Genomic DNA, 11132 nt, shown 5'->3' on the forward strand with positions numbered 1-11132 from the left:
TCTCCCTCCTGAGAAGGACTACGTAATTGGATACGATCAATAATGTACACAAACCCTTGAATGCAATTGGCCATTGAGAGGCTATGAAGAAACCAGTCGGCCATGTTGTCACTTCCCATTCGGTGCAGTCCTCCATAGGAATGAATGGAATTCCACAATATTTCAATTAAATGTTTCAAGAAAAAAATGACATGTAATTTAAGTATTTTTGTCGTTGTAGTGGGGACAGTAACATTAGTACTCTCTAAAAAAAATACTTTAAATATATTTTTCATTGTTTTATTTGTATGTTTAGCTAACATAATACAATTTAAAAGTATGCATTCAGGTGTCTGTAATATAATACACGTGTCATAAACGAATGTAGACATAAATAAGTGCATTTATCTATATATATATTTTTTTAATGGAGGATTACCAAGATGACTGCACGGTGGATTCAATACAGCGCCCCCTGTCAGACATCCAGGGTTTATACACATCATTGAATACAACCCTCTTGCGGTAAACGCGCAAGATTTTGAGGATGGAGAACCGAAGTTTACAGCTCCACCTTCAGCATTTTATTCTGGAGACTCTGGGGGTAAGGTACGTACCCCCAGAGTTGAGTCTGTGCCATGTTGGCCAGGCGAAGAGAGATGTGGTAACCAACTAAGTAGTTTGCATGCAAGCAGATGGCAAAGCAAGAAGTTGCTATGCTGTTTGCTTGGCGCCAGGATGCGTGGACATACATAGTATCTTCACGACAGCGACAGTAGAGAAAGCGAGACACCCCACTCCCTATTTTTTTCGGATTGGGCAGGGTCTCTCTGGTCCACCTATTCCCCCGCCCCGCAGAGCGGGTGCCCCAGAAGGGAGATCACTTGCAAAAAATATTTCTGGTTGGGGCGGGTAGGGAGATCATTACATTTGTAATGTCTTTATTCTTTTGGAACTTTTGTGAGTGTAATGTTTACTGTTAATTTGTATTGTTTATTTCACTTTTGTTTATTATCTAGTTCACTTGCTTTGGCAATGTTAACATATGTTTCCCATTCCAATAAAGCCCTAAAATTGAAATTTAATTGAGTGGGGAGGGGACAATAAGTAAACCAGAGCCATTGGTCTCACGCGGGAAAGCATGCTCACACGAGACAGGGAACGCCCACTTACACAGACCATTTCTTCAAACATAGTGACTGCGGTTCCGGATTTTCTAGAACCAGGCTTACTGTTGCAAAAATACTGAGATTTCTGTGCATGCAGGATCCACTAGCCTACCTCCATTCAGCTGCTGCTCAGTGCTCAGTCACTATGTGACTCTACTGCCACCTGTACACAAAACAGTTAATACAAACTTAGTTATTTGTCTGTTGTAACAATAGGCTATTGCAAACATAAGCAGGAACGACACAAAAAGGTTGTCTAGCAATTTCATGTTATTTTTTCAGGAGGGGAGTTACATGCAGCCATTTAGGCAAGCTATATGTAGCAATCACAGCATATAAAAAGCAAGACACAGACAGTCAATAGCAGGGGCGTCATGCTCATATGGGGCACAGGTGCACGTACCCCCTCAGATTTGCCCTGTTTATCCCAGATAGGTTCCCAATCTCCCAACCTCATAACTAACTACCAAGATGCCATTTCAGGCTATCAATCAAGTTAGAGCAGCTAGCTTGCCTACCTATCTTAGCTGACATGCCTGCTGGCAAGGTTGGTAGACTTTAGGAAAGCAAGCAACCAAAATGTAAACCTATTGTAGTTGGAACCTGTTATAGACCACCAGACCAGTACAAGTTTTATGAATTGTTGGAGGAGACTTGTTCCAACTGTACAGACTTTGGTAAATCAGAGGTTATTGTTACTGGTGATTTTAATACAGATATGCTTTAAAAGGGCCATGCTACTTTTAAAGCTCTTAAGAATTTTTGTAATATGTTTGCTTTATACCAGCTGATTAATGAGCCCACCAGGGTCTGTCCTTCTACCCAAACCATCATTAACCTTGTGTTGGTGTCAGATAGATCAAGGATATCAAATAGTAGGGTTGTAAACTATGGGCTCAGTGATCATTCCATCATTTTCTGTAGTAGGAAGGTTCAGAAAACAGTTTCTAATTGTCATAACTTAATAAAAATGAGGGCTATAAAGAATTATGGTGCAGATATTTTTGTTAATTGTTTGAGCAAATTGGACTGGTCTGCTGTATTGAAATGCAATGAGGTGGAGAATGCCTGGGGCCATTTTAAATCATTGTTTTTACATACTGTAGATAAGCAGGTTCCAGTAAAAAAAAAGTTTAGAATTAAGCAAAGAACTGAACCATGGATAAATTATAACATTTTAAAGGCAATTAAGCTTAGAAATTAACACTTTCTGGAGTTTAGGAAATCCAGGGCAGATTATATATTTATAGACGATAAGAAATTAAGAAATGAGGTCAACAGGATGATACAGAAGGCCAAGAAAGAATATTTTAATTACAAAATAGTTGAAAATAGGAACAATCAGAGTAAATTATGAAAGTGTCTGAAGCTGTTAGGTTATAGTAACAGATTAAAGACCAAATGTCATGTTGGTATGAATGATTCGGGAGACAGATGCAGGAATGCGTAAAATGGGTTTTTATTTCACCCAAATTACTGCGTGCACGGGGACGAAGACCATTCAAACACGTAACAAAAACACAGGGTTGAAACCCAAACAAAAGAGCGTGGAGTACCTTGAATAAATAACACGCGCGCACGATGATTAACACACGGGACGAGACCCGTAATCATCTGCGCAATCCACAAGGGCACGAAATCCCAGAACACACAGCACAGGTACTCACACGCACCAACGGACATAGTAACAATAATCAACAAGACCATGGAAACCAAAGGGCACACTATACAAATACTAATCAGTGGGAATAGGGGACAGGTGTGCGTGATGAAAGTTCCGGACACGTGCCTCGAGGACGATCACAGGAACTGAAGGGGTTAAAACAAGGCCTCATACCTTTTAAAGGGTTAATAAATTGTGGTATGATAAACTGTAAAGACCTCTGTGTGTGTGTTAACACCTGTTTTGAGTGTTGTGCCCTTCAGACACTATCAGAAGGCAGAAACCGCCTACGCTCAGACTCCTGTCTGGGCCCCACCGTGGCTATCTGAGGTTCTGAGAATAAGACTGGTTTTCTGAGAACACAAGGTTGCAGCAGGCCTGATGAAAACAGCCACCTGTCAGAAGATGCTTAGACTCGTTCACCTTGTTATGACCCTATACCTGTGATGAAAGATCAAGTTTCGGTCAAACCCACTTCCGAGCTTTTAATTGCTGACACATGGTTGTTGCTGTCAGGGGGAGGTTAGATTTATTAAAATGTTGTTGCCAGGGAAAGTCACGCAAGGAGGACTGGGGATATACTGTACTCTGTACCAACTTCTGCCTATAAATGTTATTACTAAAGGAGAATTTTAATACTTAAACAAAGAGTCTGTGTTTCCTTTCTACTACCAATATGTATGTTTGATAATTATATAGACCTGATCATCTGTTGAAGAAATTGACCAACAATTTGGCGTACTAGCCAGGAGCGAGTGACCACTTCGCTGGACTAACCATTGATCCACGTGCAAGCACTACAAAATTATAAGGTAAGCAGACGTCTGTTATATCTGAAGTCTGTAATTTGCTATAGCACATTGTGGTTAATGAGTCATTCTGGCAAGTAAGTGGTGCCTCGCTGTTAAATTTATACGAACCTACATTTCTCTGTAATAGTGGAATAATTGAAAGTGTGAAATTATTGTTAGACAACCCGTGGGAGGAAGCACAGACCACCTAGGTGGAAATAGGTTATAAATTCCTGGGTTAAATGTTTATGATTATGAGACTTGGTGATAGGACTTAGGGCACAAATTCCAAGTATAAAATGTGGATTGTTGATAGAATTGAGTTGTTGAAATATTTTCTGATAACTGAATTTGTTATTGTTCCGTTTATGATGTTTTCTGTGTGTTATGACTGGATGGTGGAACATTAAATCAGGAGTTAGTTATAAAACCTATAATGCCCGTGTATTTGAATTAACTGAATGGACATTCAGATCAGATGCTCGAAGAGTTGCCTGTGGGGGTATAAACCTTAATGCATACACCCTTGCTGTATTAGGAAATAGACCTACCAATGTGTTATTGACCCATGTTATTTTAGAATGAACTAGTTTTGAAGTAGTAGTTTCTCCTTTGTAAGGAGAACATTATCACAGGGATACCAGAATCGTAGTGGGGGTTATACCAGAACTTATACCAGTTATAAATCATCTTGAACCTTTTACTGTTCCGTGGTTGCTCCATGGAGGACATTTATTTTACACCACCCATACATTACATGGTATTCAATCATCATTTACTTATCACCCTGTTCTCAATACACGTACATGACGTAAGGGATAGATTATATGCACATATAGGGATATTTTGCAGTTCATTTATCTTTACATTACACACAGAGCCTAAAATAACATTTTTGAGATATGGCAGACGGGAGCTCAGAGTTGTCTGAGGGGCCGGTCGCAATGAAACCCTCCACCCCTCTACAGTTTTTAATTGGGAAATTCCCCACTATGGAAAAAGACAACCTGGGTTTCAAGAAATGGCATGATTGGACAAAAGACGCCTCTGAATATAGATGGCCCACAGATGGGTCATTTAATAAAACCAAGTATCAACATGTACAGAATATCGTGTAAAGAAGACAGGTAAATAAAACCAAGGAAAATTTAAAAAATCCACCCTGTTTTCTGTGACTGCTTTAGCAATGTTGAAAACTGAAGGTAACCTATTCTGGACTCAACAGAAGGCTACCTGCTTAAAGAAACAGTTAACAAAGATCAAAGACCCTGCCTCCGTCAAGACAGAGAAGTTTCCTCTAGAATGCAGCGCTCCACCATATGCTCCACCATCCCTTCCCTACTGCGGAGATAGGTTTAAAGAAATGTATCCACTACTCCCAAACTAACTAGTAGCCCCAGGTGATAATTCTTCTCCACCACCGCCACCGGGTAGAATGTATCAAGAACTAGGGGATATATGGAATGATGCCAGGGCACACTCAACGCCTCTCTACCCTAGAGGTGCCACGGCAAAGGACCTCATGGCAGCTCAAGAAAATAAGGTGCAGAGAGAAATGGATAAAGCTGTTGACAAAATCAGACGACATTGCGATGATAAAGACAGAGACAAAAGGATAAGTCGAAGTAACTTAACGAAGGGAAAGAAGAGAAGAGGAGATAAGACGAGAGAGAGCGGAAAGTGAAGAAAGAGCAAGAAGTGAACAATACATAAGACAGTGGGAAGAAAAGAAGAGAGAGGAGAGAGAACGTGAACAATTAAAAGAACACGAAAGTGGAACTGAAGATGAAGAAGATGGGTCTTGCGAGAGTCACAAGGACTCCCAAGCGCATGCCGGCGGCCAACAGAACATAAAACAGCAACTGGATCAATCGAGGGAGACATTGAGGCGCCTATCAAACATGGTGCAAAGTGAGGTAGCACTATTACAGGGTGAATTTAAAAACATACAGCCCCGAACATCACAGAGACTGGAGATGAAACGAACTGAATGGATGTAGACACAGCCAGGTGAAGATGACCGTCCTGTGGGAACTTACCCTCTGGTGATAAAAACAGGACAACCGTACTATGATTACAAACCATGGAGTTTTGGGAACTTGGACACAGCAGCGAAACCATTGCCCCGCCTATCTAAAGGAGCAGACAGGTGCATTCACACCTTTGAGACTGTTATAGCCTCACACAATCAGCTGTGCCTGGGTGACCTCAGAGCTCTCATGGCTAAGGTCCTGACCCCTGGACAGTGTGACACCGTTTGGAATCAACTACAACTTACTCAAGGCCATGTCGAACTGCCGTTTACCCATTTCAGACAAGCTCTCTACCGGCAGTTGAGGGAAATGTTTCCCACCACCAGGGACGTTGCCAGACTGGGTTAACTTCTTTTCACTGATATGATGATATCCTCGACTGGATTGATAAACTTAAGACAGAGTGGCAAGGAGAAACCACTGAGAGGTTCGACTCCTCTGATACCACTGAAAACCTCCTCTATGCCCGGACTCTGCAGGAATCTCCCTGAGTGGGTCAGAGATAAACTGATGAATGTTGTGGGATGGGATAGATTTGAAGGCCCTACTAAAGAGGACCACATTAGACATCACTACAGAGCCTGGAAAAATATGAATTATGAAGAAAAAGCAAAGAAGGCTGGCCTTGACACACAACTCAAGAAAGCCCAACTAGACAAAGGAAAAATCAACAATCTAATGGTGGCTGTAACCCCAGCTGACCTGTAGCAGCAACATCCTCCACCGCCTGCTCCACAGTTCACCCAAGCACCTGCTACTCAGTTCCCTCCTCAACCATATGGGAACCCACAACCATACCTACCCACACAGAGACAACCGCTGGTGTGCTGGTACTGCGGTGTGGCAGGCCATATGAGAAACATGTGCCCTCACCAACCACAGCAGCAGCAGCCACCCTGGCAGCAGAGAGGGAGAGGTCAATGGAGAGGAAATACTGTCAGGTGGAAGATCAGCCTACACTGGACAGCCTCAGCCTGCCTTTTCCCAGACTCAACCAATGAATGGTTGACAATATGGATGGCCCAACAGCCTCCTGCGACAAACCAGGCGTTGTTCCCACCACAGAATAATCAACAATAGGGATGCCCTGAACCCCTTCTCCAGTGTCACTAGTACATATTTCCGGATGGTACCAAAGAACCAAACATTACAGCCTCACCTTACGATTCAACAATGCTCTGTTGTTAACCCAGAACAACTGCAAGTGTCTCTGGAAGATGGAGAACCACACAACTGCTCTGATCTGGTCCAACGTGACTGATCTTTACGATGAACCTCTTGTGCTCCCTGATGTTACTCTCTTTGTTGATGGCTCTACCTTTATTGATAGGGAGACTGGTAGGAAACATGCAGGGTTTGGTATAGTTTCACTAAATAGGACATTGTTGATTGAACAGCCCTTGCCTGAACATTGCTCAGCACAACAAGCTGAGCTCCTGGCCCTTACTGAAGCAAGTATATTAGGTAGTGGTTTGAAGATTAACATTTATTCTGAGTCTGCATACGCCGTTGGTGTTTGCCTCTCCTGGGTTGGCGTTTGGAAGGGTAGGGACTTTGTTAGCGCATCTGGTACCCCTATTAAACACCGTTTACAGATTGAAGCCCTGCTGGAGGCCACGTTGCTTCGAGCTGAGCTGGCTATTTTTAGGGTCCGTGCCCACACAGGTAACACTGACAGCGTTAGTTTGGGTAATGCAGCTGCTGATGCTGCTGCTAAGAATGCTGCTTCCCGCTGCCATACTCATGCTGTTCTGCTTGCCTCCCTGTGTACGTCTGAAATCACTGATCTGGACCAACACCAGGCTGCGGATGCACTTAATCATCCCTTGTGGGAGTCTAGAGGTTGCTCTAGGGGCCCTGATGACCTGTCGAGACAATCCCTCTCTGGCAAACCAGTTCTGCCTCTACCTCTCGTCTCCTCTGTGTGTCGCCTGGCCAAGGGGTGGGTCACGCGCCAAGTGGGGAGATGGTAAGACTAATATCTGACACCTGGTTTTGTCCAAATCTGATTGAAATGTGCAAAACACACATGTTAAATGTACTACATGCAGGCAATACAACACTGGTAAGGGTACCCCCCTGAAAACAGGAAAATGTCCAGCACCGGCCGGCCCGTTCACCCATTTACCTATGGATTTCATAGACATGGCTGAACAAAAAGAAAGACAGAAAGAGATACTGTCTGGTAATAACTGACCGCTTTACCAGGTGGGTCGAAGCATTTCCAACAGTACACTGTGATGCGAAAACAGTAGCGAAACTTCTGGTAAGGGAAAATATCCCTAGATTTGTTATTCCGGAAGTTCTTTCCGCAGACACCCATTTCACAGGAGATGTGGTTCCACAGGTGGCTGGCCAAATGGGGATAGATCTGAAGTTTATTTCTATCTACCACCCACTGTCACGCTGGAATAAAGGATTTGGAGACAGACGCTGTAGGGGTTTTTAATACACCCCAGGAAAACACGTATACAAAAAACACTAGGCTGTACCCAAACAAAAGAGCGAGGGTAAACCTCGTTGAACGACACGGGATGATACACGTAATACACAATATATAAAACACGCAGCATAACAGCTGCACCAACGCATACAGTTGAAGTCGGAAGTTTACATACACCTTAGCCAAATACATTTAAACTCAGTTTTTCACAATTCCTGACATTTAATCCAAGTAAAAATTCCCTGTTTTAGGTCAGTTAGGATCACTTTATTTTAAGAATGTGAAATGTTAGAATAATAGTAGAGAGAATGATTTATTTCAGCTTTTATTTCTTTCATCACATTCCCAGTGGGTCAGACGTTTACATACACTCAATTAGTATTTGGTAGCATTGCTTTCAAATTGTTTAACTTGGGTCAAACGTTTCGGGTAGCCTTCCACAAGCTTCCCACAATAAATTTTGTGAATTTTGGCCCATTCCTACTGACAGAGCTGGTGTAACTGAGTCAGGTTTGTAGGCCTCCTTGCTCGCACATGCTTTGTCAGTTTTGCCCACAAATTTTCTATTGGATTGAGGTCAGGGCTTTGTGATGGCCAATCCAATTCCTTGACTTTGTTGTCCTTAAGCCATTTTGCCACATCTTTGGAAGTGTGCTTGGGGTCATTGTCCATTTGGAAGACCCATTTGCGACCAAGCTTTAACTTCCTGACAGATGTCTTGAGATGTTGCTTCAATATATCCACATAATTTTGCTCTTCATGATGCCATCTATTTTGTGAAGTGCACCAGTCCCTCCAGTAGCAAAGCACCCCCACAACATGATACTGCCAACCCCGTGCTTCACGGTTGGGATGGTGTTCTTCGGCTTGCAAGCATCCCCCTTTTTCCTCCAAACATAACGATGATCATTATGGCCAAACAGTTCTATTTTTGTTTCATCAGACCAGAACACATTTCTCCAAAAAGTACGATCTTTGTCCCCATGTGCAGTTGCAAACCGTAGTCTGGCTTTTATATGGCGGTTTTGGAGCAGTGGCTTCTTCTTTGCTGAGCGGCCTTTCAGGTTATGTCGATATAGGACTCGTTTTACTGTGGATAAAGATACTTTTGTACCTGTTTCCTCCAGCATCTTCACAAGGTCTTTTGCTGTTGTTCTGGGATTGATTTGCACGTTTCACACCAAAGTACGGTCATCTCTAGGAGACAGAACACGTCTCCTTCCTGAGCGGTATGACGGCTGCGTGGTCCCATGGTGTTTATACTTGCATACTATTGTTTGTACGGATGAACGTGGTCCCTTCAGGCATTTGGAAATTGCTCCCAAGGATGAACCAGACTTGTGGAGGTCTACAATTCTTTTTCTGAGGTCGTGGCTGATTTCTTTAGATTTTTTCATGATGTAAAGCAAAGAGGCACTGAATTTGAAGGTAGGCCTTGAAATACATCCACAGGCACACCTCCAATTGACTGAAATGATGTCAATTAGCCTAACAGAAGCTTCTAAAGCCAAGACATCATTTTCTGGAATTTTCCAAGCTGATAAAGGCATAATCAACTTAGTTTATGTAAATTTCTGACCCACTGGAATTGTGAAACAGTGAATTATAAGTGAAATAATCTGTCTGTAAACAATTGTTGGAAAAATGTACTTGTGTCATGCACACAATAAATGTCCTAACCGACTTGCCAAAAGCTATAGTTTGTTAACAAGAAATTTGTGGAGTGGTTGAAAAACGATAATGACTCCAACCTAAGTGTATGTAAACTTCCGGCTTCAACTGTATATATACAGTACCAGTCAAAAAGTTTTTCTTTATTTGTACTATTTTCTACATTGTAGAATAATAGTGAAGACATCAAAACTATGAAATAACACATATGGAATCATGTAGTAACCAAAAAAGTCTTAAACAAATTAAAATATATTTTATATTTGAGATTCTTCATAGTAGCCACCCTTTGCCTTGATGACAGCTTTGCACACTCTTGGCATTATCTCATCCAGCTTCATGAGGTAGCCACCTGGAATGCATTTAAATGAACAGACATGCCTTGTTAAAAGTTAATTTTTTAAATTATATTTCTTCTTAATGCGTTTGAGCCAATCAGTTGTGTTGTGACAAGGGAGGGGTGGTAACAAAATATAGCCCTATTTGGTAAAAGACCAAGTCCATATTATGGCAAGAACAGTTCAAATAAGCAAAGAGAAACGACAGTCCATCGTTACTTTAAGACAGAAAGGTTAGTCAATCTGGAAAATTCAAGAACTTTTAAGGTTTCTTCAAGTGCAGTCACAAAAACCATCAAGCGCTATGATGAAACTGGGTCTCATGAGGACCGCCACAGGAAAGGAAGACCCAGAGTTACTTCTGCTGCAGAGGATAAGTTCATTAGAGTTAACTGCACCTCAGATTGCAGCCCAAGTAAATGCTTCATGGAGTTCAAGTAACAGACACATCTCAACATCAACTGTTCAAAGGAGACTGCGTGAATTAGGCCTTCATGGTCAAATTGCTTCAAAGAAACCACTACAAAGAACACCAATAATAAGAAGAGACTTGATTGGGCCAAGAAACACGAGCAATGGACAATAGACCAGTGGAAATCTGTCCTTTGGTCTGATGAGTCCAAATTTGAGATTTTTGGTTCCAACCGCCGTGTCTTTGTGTATGCAGAGTAGGTGAACGGATGATCTCTGCATCTGTGGTCCTTCCGTTAAGCATGGAGGTGTGATGGTGTTGCGGTACTTTGCTGCCAACAGTGTCAGTGATTTATTTTGAATTCAAGGCACACTTAACCAGCATGGGTACCACAGCATCGATACGTCATCCCATCTGGTTTACGCTTAGTGGGACTATCATTTGCCAATTGAGATGGTTTGGGATGAGTTGGACTGCAGAGTGAAGGAAAAGCAGCCGTCAAGTCCTCAGCATATGTGGGAACTGCTTCAAGACTGTTGAAAAAGCATTCCAGGTGAAGCTGGTTGAGAGAATGTCAAGAGTGTGCAAAGCTGTCATCAAGGCAAGTCATGGCTACTTTGAAAAATGTCAAAT

This window comes from Salvelinus namaycush, chromosome 6 (genome assembly GCF_016432855.1).
Source record: "Salvelinus namaycush isolate Seneca chromosome 6, SaNama_1.0, whole genome shotgun sequence".
NCBI classification, from domain to species: Eukaryota; Metazoa; Chordata; class Actinopteri; order Salmoniformes; family Salmonidae; genus Salvelinus; species Salvelinus namaycush.